A 14,605-nucleotide genomic window follows, 5' to 3' on the forward strand; every position below is an offset into this window, starting at 1 on the left:
CAGAAAGACACAAAATTAAAAAATACTGATAAAACTTTATAAAAACCATTTGATCTCAAATTCTTTATTTAGACCAGTATGTATAAGTGTTTTACAATTAAAAATAAAGTTAATTTAACTTTTTGCCAAAATTTCATTGATGTTATTCGATCTCATGTCTGAGTTAATTATTTAAGACCATAATAATTAAGAATAATTTTAATGTCACTTTGGTGGACTTCTTTAAAGTGCATTGATAGTGCATGGGACTCTAGTCCCTTCTTAACATTTCGTAAATGTTCTCCAATTCTAATTTTTAATGGTCTACTGGTCCTGCCTATGTAGAATTTGTTGCAGGTACATTCTATGACAAAGATCACATTATTAGTATGGGACGTGATAAACTCTCTAATGACATGTTATTATTATTATTGATGCAAATTTCCCCCTTTTTATTTCCAAATGAGTTAATAACATTTTTACATCCCATGCATCCTCCACATATGCAAAAACCCTCAGAAACAATGGTTGAGGTGAGGGGATGCATGTGCTCCTAACTAATTTTGAGTTTAGGTTGGAGCCCTGCAAAATTATACACATTGGAGTGTCTGGAACATCATTCCCTATAATAGGGTATTTTCTAAGTAGTGACCAATATTTTTTCAAAATCTTTTTAATTTGTTAGAGTTGCAAGGAGTAATTAGTAACAAAGGCCTATTTGAATCTGTCATCTTTCTCATGAGCAGCTTGTTTTGAATTTTAAAAAAGGTAATCACTGTGCAAAATTATCACTACTTCAAGAGATTTGTGAACATTACTTTGATCATATCCGCAGTTTACAATATGTTCTTCCATTTCCTTTGCTTGCGAAATGAATGTTGATTGAGTAATTCATCTTTAGTCTCTTGAATTGACCTTTTGGTATTGTGTCCAGGCAAATTTTTATGATGGTCGCTTATTCTGTTAATATAAGTCCTTGATTCTGACCTCATAATTTATTTCATGGGGTCAGGCTGTTGACTCCTCAGATTTGGATTCATCAGGAGCCCTGCTCCTACCCCAGAGCTTAGCCTTTTCTGTCCTGCCAGCAGCAAAAGCTGACAAACAGGCTACCAGCAGTGGGCCATGGTTAGACTCAGGGGAGCTAGGTACAAATGAGCAGGACTCTCTGAGTCTGTGAAGAAGCTGTTGTAAGTAAGTGCAGCCTGGAGGGTTGGCACAGCTGCTGAAGGGGGGAGGGGAAGGGCACAAAATGTGTGATGATTAATATAAAGGAAGGGGAAGAAACAGCAGCAACAGAGCAAGAAGGGGAAGGAGGGGGGTACTGAACACAGACCCTATGGGACATGTCTGTGGAGATAGAAAACAGGGGAGCACACAGTGTGGGATGTGGAGGGCTAGCATGGGAACACACATTAAACTCCCACTGCCTCTCCCTAGTCACTCACTGCCTCTTCCTATCACACACTCTCTCTCTAGTCTCCCACTGCCACCCATTACCTAACCCTGTCACAATATGCCTCCCCATGTTATCAACTGCCTCCCCAATCTTCCATTGCCTTTCCATGCAACACTCTGCCTTCCAGTGCCACCCACTGGCTCCTCCTGTCACCGACTGCCTCCCCTGTCATGCACTGCCTCTCCCTACCACCTTCAGCCTTCCCCTGACACCCACTGCCTCCCTTTTGTCACCCACTACCTCTCCTTAGTTATCCACTGCCTCCTCATCACACACTTCCTTCACCTGTCACCTGGGGCAGGTTTAGAAACCAAAGTGGCCCTGGAAAATTTTCATAAAGTGGCCCATGTTGGCTAACTCTAAGAGCAACCCGGAGACTGTTGCGCATGCCTGAAAAAAAGGGGCGTATCCATATGAGAAGGGGCGTGTCATGTGAAATACCGTGACCATGAGCCACTCCCCTTGTTTTTATCACACTTGGGGCATGACCAGCACTCTAGGAGTTGCTGGGCATGTCTCCAGCCTCTTCTTCTCTCCAGTGAATAGTCACCCTGTGCATGTGCACAGTATGTATTCAGTGGGTGAGAGGGGGCTTCTCAACCTCCCCCCCACAGCAAGGGTAGCTCTGTCTAACAAGACAAGGATGGTCTCATCTTGTGAGGTGATTAGATCCTCTTCGGGCCCCTCTACTTACTATGACAGACATCAGTCAAGCAGTCATGCAAGTATGTCACTACTTGTAGGGTCGGGCCTACACCAAGTAGAGTCATGGGGTGAAATGTCTAAAAAGAGAAAAATGTATAACATAGCATCACTTGTCTACATTTCGATATGAAATTGAGTTTTTGTAACAACTTTGGCAAATGGGGGGAAGGGGACTTCCAATGCTGGGCTATTGTAGCCCTAGCAGATATTAAAATATGACCAAGAACATAATGAGCAGGTTTGGGAATAGTGAGAGGGTACCAATGTAAAGGGCTACAGAGGGATCTAGAGGCAATGTGAGATCTAAAACTTCCTGTAAAAGGGAAAATACTTCTGTCCAAAAAGGGCGTAAAGAGGGGCAGTCCCAAAAAATATGAAGTATCGTACCTTCAGAGTGGCATAAACGCCAGCAAAATTTAGAAACCATAGGCCATGTCCCATGTAGTTTAGTAGGTGTCAAATATAGTCTGTTTAGGAGTTTAATAAGCATTTCAGCATGATTAGTGCATTTAGATAGGGAAAAAGAGGCTAAATGGATAGATTCCCATTGTTTAAGGATAAAGGAACATTGAAGATCAGCCTCCCATCGAAGCTGAACAGAAGATTTGGTCATCTGGTCAGCAGGAGACAACAGTAAGTACCAAAAGGAGATGGCCCCACGGGAAGAGGATATAGATAGTCTATTTATAATTTGGTCTGGTGGTGTTTGGAGCATGGAGGGGCCGGTATTAAATTGAGCTATCCAATGATGAAGTTGAAGATAATAAAACCAAGCTGATGGGCTCAATTCAAGTTTGACACATAAATCAGAAAACGGTAAAATAGAGGACGGGGAAAGAAAATCTGCTAGGGACTGAATACCTAATTGCATTCAGTAAAACATGTGGAGATTGGCTATCAAATCTAATGCTTGGAGGGATATGGTCCAAGTAGGGAGAGTGAAATTAAAATGAGTTGGGAGCCTAACATCCCATATCTTTAGGGTATCAAGGGCAGACTTGGGAAGTAATGGGGATTGTGGGAATAGTTGTTTAGGCAACCATAGAAGGTCCAATAAAGGAAATTCTTGTAAAAGGGCACATTCTAGGTCCACCCAGGGCTTAGTGTGGGGGGGGGAGAAACCAATCACACAGCTGAGAAAGGAGGGCAGCTTCATGGTACCTAGGAAGGGCAGGGAGATTGAGGCCTCCTTGTTGTCTAGAGTGTATCATACGGTTATAAGCTATTCTAGGAGCTTTGTGTTTCCAAACATAAGACGTCATCATTTTCCGCATTTGTTGTAACATTTTACGGGGTATTGCGTATAGTATAGCACAGAACAGGTACATCAGTTTGGGCAGTAACATCATCTTGAATGCCGCTAGACAGCCTAACCTGGAGACCTCATGATTCATCCAAGCAGTGGTTAAAGTTGTCAACTGTATCAGCAGAGAGGCATAATTAACAAGTGAACATTACTAATAGAGGAGGGGATAGAAATGCCTAGGTAGGATAGGGAGGAGTCCTTCCAAGAAAAAGGAAAATGTCCTTTCAGGGATTGAAAGATTGTAGGGGGAATGTTGATAGGTAGAGTTTCCATTTTAGTTGTTTTCAATTCGTAATAGGAAGCAGCACTATAGTTGTTTAAAATATTGTGGAGGGAAATCAACGAAGTCTCCGGGTCAGTCACAAACAATAAAACTTCATCTGCAAAGAGACACAATTTATGAGAAGTGTTACCTACTGAGAGACCAGGGAAATCAGTGGATGAGCGAATCATTTGGGCAAGGGGTTCTATAGCCAATACAAAGATTAGTGGGGAGAGAGGGCATCCCTGTCTAGTGCCGTTAGATATCTGGAAAGGTGAGGAAAGGAAGCCGTTGCTAAAAATCCGGGCTGAGGGGCCAGTGTAAAGAGCATTGATGGAGCTAAGGATACCGCCTTGGAGTCCAAACCTGTATAAAACCTGGCACATATAGTCCCAATGGAGTCTGTTGAATGCTTTTTCAGCATCTAGTGATAAGAGGAGAAGTGGTCGTTTATTATGTGAGGCCCATTCCACCAGGTCCACAACCCTACTTGTATTGTCGGGAGCCTGATGTCCAGTAACGAAACCCACCTGGTCAGGGTGTATTACTGAGGAAGTAGTGGGTTCAGATGATTAGCTATTAATTTAGCATAGATTTTAATGTCCGTGTTAAGAAGTGCTATAGGTCTGTAGTTTTTACAGTCAGAGGGGTGCTTGTCTGGCTTCGGGATAGTCACAATTTGTGCCTCCACCATTTTGGCTGGAAAGGAGCCAGTTTTAGAAGCCTCTAGATATAGCTGTAAAAGGATTGGGGAAAGGATGCCTCCGAATTCAGAGTAAAAAGAGTTAATGAAGCCATCTGGGCCTGGGGCCTTATGCTTAGGGAGTTGCCTAATTACAGACTGTATCTCCTCCAGTGACCAAGGGGCGTTTAAGGAAGCCAGGCTTCCTGCATCTAAGGTAGGGAGAGACAAACTGTCTAGAAAAGAAGAAATAATAGGGGTTGTGGGTTGAGGGGTAGAGAGATCTTCAGACAGGTTATACAATTTTGCATAGTATTTTGAGAACAGATTGGCAATGTTGAGGGGATTAAGGCATTTGGAACCGGAGGGGGAGAGAAGACACTTAACCCTATTTCTGGCTTGGTGACCACGGAGTTTACGAGCTAAAAGGCGAGAAGCTTTATTCCCGGCAGTATAGAACTTGTGACGTAATCGAGTAAGGGCTGAGTGCATGCAGAGCATAAAGAGTTTCTGGAGCTGCTGTCGGACCTCTTGCAGTTGTTTACGTAACAACCTAGTAGGGTGGGCCAGATTCTGAGATTCCAAGGATCGAAGGGAAGACTCCAAATCGATTTGTGTTTTACAGGAGCGAGCTTTAAGTTGAGCATCTTTTTGGATAGAGGTGCCGCAAAGTACTGCCTTCAGGGCACACCAATATGTAAAAACTGAAGTGTCCGAAGGCGAGTTGGTCTGAGTATATAGTGTAAGATAATCTGTAAAAGCCTTTAGAATCTAATGATCATGGAGATGGTAGTCAGGAAAACGCCAAGGGCGTGTAGGGGGAAAATATTTATCAGTACTCCAGGACCATAGGAGGGTAGCATGATCGAACCAAGTGATGGGGAGAATTTTAATTTTCTTAGTGGACTGGAGGATCCTTTTATCCAGAAGAATAAGATCTATTCTGGAGTAGCTATTATGGACAGAAGAGAAGAAAGTATAGTCTCTCTCATCTGGGGAAAGGGTGCGCCAGGCGTCATACAAGTCAAACTCAGCTAACAGTTTCTTAAAAGCAAGTGAGGGGCCCACATCATGGGGGGAAGAAGAGTGTCCCTTTGAGGAAGAGCGATCCAGTTTGGGGTCAAGGACTAGGTTAAAGTCACCCATCAGTATAAGGGTGCCTTGACGGACCTTAGCAATTTCTTAAAAAATTTCTCGCGAGAATTGGGAGCATATATAGAGACTAGGGTAACTGGAACTTCCTCAACAATGCCAGTAAGGATAAGGAAATGCCCATTTTTATCTTCAATTTTCCTATGTAGTACAAATGGGGTATTTACATGAAATAAAATAGCGACCCCATTCTGTTTGATGGGCCATTAGCGGTATAGCAGGTAGGGTACCTATGGTCTTTAAATATGGGGGGCGCAGCAGAAGAGAAATGCATCTCCTGTAAGGCCACAATATTTGCTCTATGTTGATGAAAAGTGGAGAGAGCTAATCGACGTTTTTGTGGGGAGTTAAGTCCCTTGACATTTAGGGAAAAAACCTTAACCATTTATAGTCATACAGTTGTGTGAGCACCGTGGATATACCTGTTATGAAAAACAAAAGAAAAAAAGAAAAAACATATCTTTAAGAAAAGGGAAATAAAGAAAAGGGTGAAACAGAATCAAATCAAACAGCCCAGTATATCAGGCCACAGTAGTTGCCATGGGGGAAAAAAACAGCAAAATGGATAACATGTGGGGGTGGACTGTTCCAATACCCACCCAGAGGCCTCATATATAAAAACATACAAACATTGTAAAACATAGAAAATACAATATTGGCAGTATATATCATATATGATTGAAAATAGAACTATCAGTACTGCCAAGGACAAGAAATAAAATAGAAACAGTATAAACAGTGCAATATCAACATATAAGACATTTCTCCAAACCTTTACATGAAACTGACATCTAGTTACTATAGCAAATAGGATGTAATAAAATAAACAAGCACCATAGTCGCAAATCCTGTGATATAACATAGGCCAAAGTTATCAATAAATCAAGGCCTAAGACCTATATATACTTGCGGCTAAGAAGACCAATGCGTAGCGTCCCGGAACAGAGCAACCAACAGAAACAGGAACAATAGGAATGTCTCGTCCGGAAGGGTCAAACATTGTTGGTGCTACAATAGGCTACCAGGTAGCAATCCAGTCCAGGAAAATGCATATGATTCAACCAATAAAATAACAAATGAGATTGTTTAAATCCAGGAAATCTTCATCCAACTTGGGTCCATTCTAATTGAATGGGAGTAGGAGATGCTGATGCAATAGAGACAGGGATATTCTACTGTGATAACAACTTGGCACCGGCCTCCAAAGACGAAATGACAAACATGGAACCATCTTTCCGTAACATGAGCTTCACCGGGAAACCCCAGCGATATTGGATATCATTATCATGAAGAGCCTTGGTGATAGGTTGGAAAGATCTATGTTTGTTGGTGGTATGGATCGAGAGATCTGGGAATAGTTGGAGATTATTAAGAACCTCTGTGTCTTCTGCCAACCGTGCAGCTCTAAGGACATCTTCCTTAATATGGAAAAAATGAAGGCGTAGCAAAACATCTCGGGGGGAACTGGCAGGGGCTGTGTGGGGTTTAGGGAGGCGATGGATGCAGTCAATTAACAGGTCGCGGACCTCAGCAGATGGTAATAATTTCTGGAAAGGGTCAGGGCAAAGTACTGGAGACCATCATTAAGCACAGATTCCGGGACCCCTCTTATCTTAATATTATTTCTCCTGGATCTGTCCTCTAAGTCAGCGAGTTTATCCTGAACTGCTGTTAATTCCATCAGGACAGAATTATGGGAGGTGAGAAGATCGTTATGGGAGGACACAAGTTCTTGCATCTTAATTTCTAAATGGTTAGTGCGGTCACCCACATTCGTTACTTCAGCAGATAATTGTTTAACTGAGGTTTGTAAGTCAGAGGTGAGATCTGTCCGGAATGCTTGGAGCATCTGATGGTGCGTATGGACTGTAAGCGGTGTGTCAGTAGTGGGGTCCAGACTGGTCATGAGACTGGATGGGGAAGCGGCCATGGAGGTGGACGCTACCGAGGTCTTCCCGGCAGATATAGTATCAGGAGTTTTTTGTGAAACAAATTTAATAGGGGGTGCAAGGGTAGAGAGTTTGCCTTGTTTGGCAGGCATAACAGTCTTCAGAGGTTGGAGGAACAGGTGTCAAAAAAATAGAGCCTGCACGTTAGTTGGTTTTAGAGATGCTGGATTATGGTGTAATATAGGGAGGAGATGGATATATATGTCGGCAAGTAGGTATAGAGTGTTGTAGATCACATTAGGAGGATAGTAGTAGCAGAGGTTCAATCAGAAGTTCAATCAGAAGAGCAGGAGCTGAAGAGGTCTCATGGGGAGGGTAACATAATATCACTAGAACAGCATGGTGAGGCAAGGGATCACAGCCTTTCAGAAAGGCAAGTGAAAAATAAACAGTCAATCACCAACTTGGGTGCAGTAGTAGAGAGGAGACATGAGAGCTGTACATTAACAGGAGTTGGCAGGGTCTCAGCAGGTAGCATCCAGGTACTCCAATGAGGGCTCCAAAATTTAGCCCCCGGCTTCTGGAGCTGCAGTAGGCCGCAGATCTCTGGAACCCGCAGAATGGTGATAGAGTGCAGGAATCGGTTCAGGGGGAGAGCGGACAGTGAGGTGAGATGTGGAGGTGAGATGTGGCTCAGGGAGGCAGTAGGCAGTAGGCAGTATCTATTTGCCCTTTAGAGCACAAGAACCAGGAGCTCCTGAAAAGATGTATCTTAGTAGCAACTAATAGATGTATCACTATTCACCTTAATTATGTCCAAACATATTCATCACATGATTGATTTATTTTTCAATATCACTTTAAACTAGTTTTTGCTCATACCATGTATTAATATTCAAAAATATTAGTTTAAAATTATCTTACATGATCACTTGATATATATTTATTTTCATCTTCATATGACAACGGACTATTAACTATATTTAAGGTTAGGTCTACACAATATGAATTTTTATATATTTCTGTTCTTTTTTATAATATTCTGAGTTCAAGTATTAATTTAAATATCAATTGTAGGTCAGTGTCTAATGACACCAAAATACTATTCCATTATAACTGTAGGTCATGAATATCAATATGATTGGATGAAGTGGAATGTTAATCTATAGGACTCTTCTAAATTTTCTGGTAATTTAATAGTTCCTCTTGTTGTACAAGATTTTTTCATTGGACAAATACTGCACACGTAATTTAACTTATATTATCAATACTAGACTCGATCTGAGCTTAGCAGTGATTTATGGGGGTCATTCAGACTCGCTCGCGAGCACAGGATGCTCGCAAGCAGGTCGATGTTCCCCCACTGCACATGCGCACGATGGAGGGAGCTCCGTCGTGCGCATGCGCGAGACCCGGCGAGCGACGGGCTCTCCATCGTTCCGAGTCTCGCACTAAAGGGGGCGTGCTGTCGATGTTGATTGACAGCACGCCCCCTTTGTTGGGCGTGCCGGGGGTGTGCCTGCCAGACGGAGGCGTTCCCACGTCTGAAGCCGGCCCCACTGACATCACTAGTGATGTCAGTGGGAGTGATTTTGGCTCTGATAGAGCCAAAATCACTCCAGGGCTTGCGGCAGCGAGACCCTACCGCAGGGTTTCTGTCGCAAGAACGATGGTCGCTATGGTCAAGACCATCGCGACCATCATCATGGATGCTTGCATATGCTGTGGGGCGGGCCCTGATTCAGAGCGAGCGCTCTGGTCAGAGCGTTCGGCTCTGAATCAGGCCCAATGAGCATACTAGGTCAGACTACATCTACCAGCATGCATTTGGCTTATTAGCATGATAATGGCACAATATGTATAAATACTTTAAGTATATGACTATCTTTCTTGATTATACAGAGTGGAATATTATATCTCTTGGTAAGCAACATTCCGTTTCTTCTATCCCATTTTTAATACAACCGCCTTTATTGATATATCATAGGTCATTATATCTACATTCACCAGAATGCTCTGCGACTCAGCATACTAATAATGAGGCTTGTGTCATATTAAACTACACTTACCAGTATGCAATGCGGCACATCCCTAAGGTGATTGGATATTATGCCTGATCACTGATTTAATACTTCCTCCTGTTACAGTATATAGGATATTCTCTTTGGATCAATACTGCAAATATAATTTAAATTATATTATCGATACTATACTCGGGCTGAGCTACTTATGAGTATATTATGTTAAACTACATCTACCAGCATGCATTTAGCTTATTAGCATTACAATGGTACAATATGCATAAACACTTAAGGCATATGATCATCTCTCTTGATTATATAGATTGAAACCTTAAATCTCTTGGTAAGTGACATATCATATTTTTTACCTAATTTTAATACAACTGCTTACATTTCTGTATTAATACACCTAGGATTATTACAACTACATTTACCATAATGCTCTGCGACTCAGCACAGTAGTAATGAGGCTTATATCATACCAAAATATACTTACCAATATGCATTGCGACACATCCTTGATGTGATTGCATATTGGGTCCAATCATATAACTTCCTATGGTAATGGAGGGATTTGTGGGATGTTTCCATAGTAACCTTGTACTATCCAGTAATATCCTGAGTAATGTGGAAGGGATAAGTGGCACACTTATTTACAGTAGAGGTTACTTGCTAGTCGGCAGGGATGAGGTGAACAAGCCCTCAGCCAGGCAAAACACGCGTCCTCTCTTTGAAACACTTCACATCGTATGGAGAATCAGTCAGTGCACGGACCGAACTCCATGCTACTACTACTACTTTGGAATTGGTATTGTATGAACAAACAAATGTAATCTAGGCCCTCCATGTCCAGATAATGAATGAACTTCACTTTCAGCAAGTATCATGTGGCCATGCATAAGGATACTATGTGTATGAATAATGGTTTAATCTGCTGAAAAGATATATCTTAGTAGCAAGAGCTGTAATTTGTGAATGTCTCCTCTGTTTTGCACCTCAACCAGGGGATGCTTATTGCACTTTCTGTGTATGATACACTATTTTTTGTACATAGATTGTGAATGTTTTGATACAATACTATTTGAATTCTGTTTGATGGATAATTGACACTACATGAATTATATAAGCTACTTAAACTGGTTAGATGCTGATTTGGATCTGAGTGACACTATCTTTATGCAATATTTGGAAATATCCTGTTTCGGTATATGTGATTACACGCGTATATATTTAAAACATGATTTAGTACTGTTTAATATAACATTTTACATGTAATGATTAAAGTATGCTCATGCATCACTTTTTTGAACGCTGTATTTTATTAATAAACGGACTACCTATTACAATAGTCCTACATTCATTTTTGCTCTGACCCGGTGCTGGTGTGATCACTATTTTCCCCCACTTTATTATAGCTACAGCCATACATTACTTGATTTGCCCAATCTCATCTGATCTTAGGAGCTAAACAGTAATAGGCCTGGTTAGTACTTGGAAGGGAGACCTCTGGGGAATACCAGGTGCTGTAGGTTAAAAGAGGATACTTGGAACTAGAAATGCACAGGGCAGAGCATTTTGATAATACCTAATTGTGCAACAATTAGATTATCACAGTGTCATCATTCCTAAAAACTAATTAATTTCCAGTGGAATGTTAATACAAATAAGTCGGTGCATGCAAGATTACAGAAGATGCCTGACTGTGTTTGGCCCTGGCTTTCACAATATTCATTTAAGGGCATGAAAGAGCAGTAGCAGTACCACAACTTGCAAATAAAAGCCATGGTCTGAGCCTTTCCTTGCCACTGCCTATGATGTATGGCATGTTAGCAATTTTACATTTATCATCAGTAACTTTACCTCTCATACAGTTGAGGTGATGTTTCTTTAAAGATTGTCAAACATTGTTTAGATTTTCTTTGCCATTTCTTATACCTTCTTCTTACCCCTTGACCTTTTTTAAAAGTAGATATACTATGACTACTAGCACTAGTATTTTGATGCTCCTGTTCTTATAAAGCTTCTGTACTTGAACTTGTAACTGCCACCATACCAAGTGAATGTACAATATCTTCTTTCAGCTCTAATTATTTTGGGTTGCGACTGACGGAGCCTCAACACACAGTAAGTACAGTATTTGACCACTTACTGGCAGATATACACAATCATCTTTGAAAAATCTATAAAAAGTTTTATTTTAAACCATAAAAAGTCTTCTTTCAGCTATTATTATTTTGGGATGCAGCTGACAGGGCCAAAACACCCAATAAGTACAGTAATATGCACTGCCTCTCAAATACACATAATCTTTCCTTGAAATACAGTATCTAACATGAATTAAAAGACTTCAGACTGTTTTTAGACCAAAAAAATATATCTTCTTTCAGCTCTAATTAATTTGGAGTGTGGTTGATGGAGTTGCAACACCCAGTAAGTACAGTATTTGAATCCTTCCTGGCACTGCCTCTCAAACACACACAATTTTCCCTTGAACTATCTAAACAGAATTAAAATACTTTTTTTAAACCAGAAAAAAATAATGTCTTCTTTGGGGTGCAGTCACTTATACAGTAATTTTGATCATTTAAGCTTGCAATCACAGTACTGTCTATGGCCCTGATTCAGACCCACTCGCAAGCGGCTGTCCGCTTGCAAGTGGGTCAATGGTCTGCACTGAGCATGCGCACGACGGAGGGAGCTCCGTCATGAGCATGCGCCAGACGCGACGAGCGAAGGAAAGTCCTTCGCTCGTTGTGTCTGATCAAAGGGGGCGTGCTGTCGATGTTGATTGACAGCACGCCCCCTTTGGTGGGCGTGCCGGGGGCGTGCCTCCCTGATGGGGGCGTTCCCAAGGGAACGCCTATTGTCAGAAGCCGGCCCACTGACATCACTAGTGATGTCAGTGGGAGTGATTTTGGCTCTGATAGAGCCAAAATCACTCCGGGCCTTGCGGTTGAAAACCTCAACCGCAGGCTCCGGCTCGCAGTTTCGATGGTCGCGATGGTCACAACCATCGCGGCCATCAAACTGCACGCTCGTATAGGCTGTGGGTGATGACCCACAGCTATACGAGCGTCCAGGAGGAAGCTCCAGAATTATGGAGGGCGGCCCTCATTCAGAGCGTGCGCTCTGCTCAGAGCGTACGGCTCTGAATGAGGGCCTATACCCCTAATGCACAATATATATACACACTACAAATATGTGCACAGTAAGTGCAACTAATGGTGCGTACACACTGTGTAATTTTACTGAGCGACTGCGTGATTACGACATCTTTATCATGAAATCTCTCAGTAATCGTTCACAAATCGTGCACTATAATTATGGAAATCACCAGCAATGCATGCTCCCGCTGGTCGTTCCCGACATTGTCCTTTGGCTGAACATGCAGCCCAGTCTGTCGATAATGACAGATTGGCCAAAGTTCTGGAATGATGGAGGGTGCCTACACTGAACGACTGATCGTTCAGTGTAGGCACTACAGGGGATTAGGAACAACTGAACGATTACGATGTCATAATCGTACAGTCTTTCCTAATCACCCAGTGTGCATGTACCTTAAGACTTAAACACAAGCAGGAGAAACCTGTGCAGATTGATAGCTATACTGTCTGTCCCTTTAGCTCCCCTTGACATATACATTTTACTAGACTGTGAATTTTTGTTTACCAAGACAGAACAAAACTAGAGCAAACTAGATAATTGATTAGCCAAGATTGAAGTCACAGTACTGTATTTGCCCTCATCCACAATTTATACATTAGATAGATACCCTTGGATAAAATAATTGTAAGTGCAGCTCACTTTCAAACATACAAAGGAGGAGCCTGTATTGCAGATTGCTATCGTATGTGACCTTCACAGATACACATATTAATGATGCCTTTTTTTCACCATTTCCACCCACTCCAACCCTCTACATCCACCTAAAACTCTCTTAAATGCCCACTACTGCAGCAGAGGAACAGCCTACAACTCTCTCCATGCACTCTCCAATCAATAATTACACCTGAAATCATGAGAGAGGGACTTATATGTAATACAAAACACGCAAGATCTGACATTTCCATGAAATTAATGTTTTGCCTCATTTTGAGAACTGAATTTGGTGTAAGGAACTTAGCCATCCTCGGTTCGACTTGGTACCCCAAAATTTAGTTTTGTCATATTTATCCAAATCCAAACTACTCATCTCAAGTTAAAAGTAACAAGCAAGTGTTCCTATCCATATAGGTTTGATAATAGTTGAACAAATTTAGGGGTTTATGTACTAAGCCTTGGAGAGAGATAAAGTGGGTGGAGATAAAGTACTAACCTATCAGCTCCTAACTATCACTTTACAGGGTATGTTTGAAAAATGACAATTAGAAGCTGATTGGCTGGTACTTTATCTCCATCTACTTTATCTCTCGCCAAGGCTTAGTACATAGACCCCTTAATGTAGATGCAGCAGGTGTAGTGGTGTACAGTATTGATAATGATCCCAAAGTCAAGACAAGCATATTTGTCTTGCCTGTACAAGTTTTCTCCTGTTCACAGTACTAAAAGAAGACATAAGGTGGCAATCAGGGATATCAATCTGTAAGCAAAATAAATAAAGATAAAAAATTTAAATTTAAAATCTTTGGCATACATTTTGATAACACGATGTGTTCTATATTTATTTATAAACCTTACTTGTTACAAGAAGAAATAAAATAATTCACACCAATACAGATTCTAAAATAAATGACAATGCTTTTACTTAAAGACAGCATAATTATACATGTATTTTGCCAGTGCAGACTTACAACAAAAGACATAGATTATATTAGCAGCAGTAGGGAATATTTGTAAAATAAATTTGTGACACCCAGTGCAGTACCAGTCAGCCAATTTCAAACATACATATGGCAATGGCACCAGCACCCCCAGACCCTCATTGTGTAGTCGCTCTCTCCTCTGTCTCCGACTGCTCCCCCGACTCTGTCCCTGGTCAATACTTTATACTATCATCTGTCCATAGCCTCAATACATTAAAAATGGCGAATATTAATTAAATTAGTATTCATACGTGCTAAAGTTTTAATTGGTTAAAATGTCCTAACCATAATATAATATGTTATCTTCTTTCTCCGTTTCCAAGCTTCTTGTTCCTATTTCCTGTAGGC

General features: G+C 41.4%; 1 pseudogene; it reads left to right on the forward strand.

Annotated features, from left to right (window-relative positions):
* The first annotated feature begins 10,868 nt into the window (after positions 1-10,868).
* On the forward strand, positions 10,869-10,987 carry LOC148542877 (5S ribosomal RNA; annotated as a pseudogene).
* The last annotated feature ends 3,618 nt before the right edge of the window (positions 10,988-14,605 follow it).

The sequence above is a fragment of the Taudactylus pleione genome, unplaced genomic scaffold (assembly GCF_031769625.1).
Source record: "Taudactylus pleione unplaced genomic scaffold, aTauple2 ptg000007l, whole genome shotgun sequence".
Classification (NCBI taxonomy): Eukaryota; Metazoa; Chordata; class Amphibia; order Anura; family Myobatrachidae; genus Taudactylus; species Taudactylus pleione.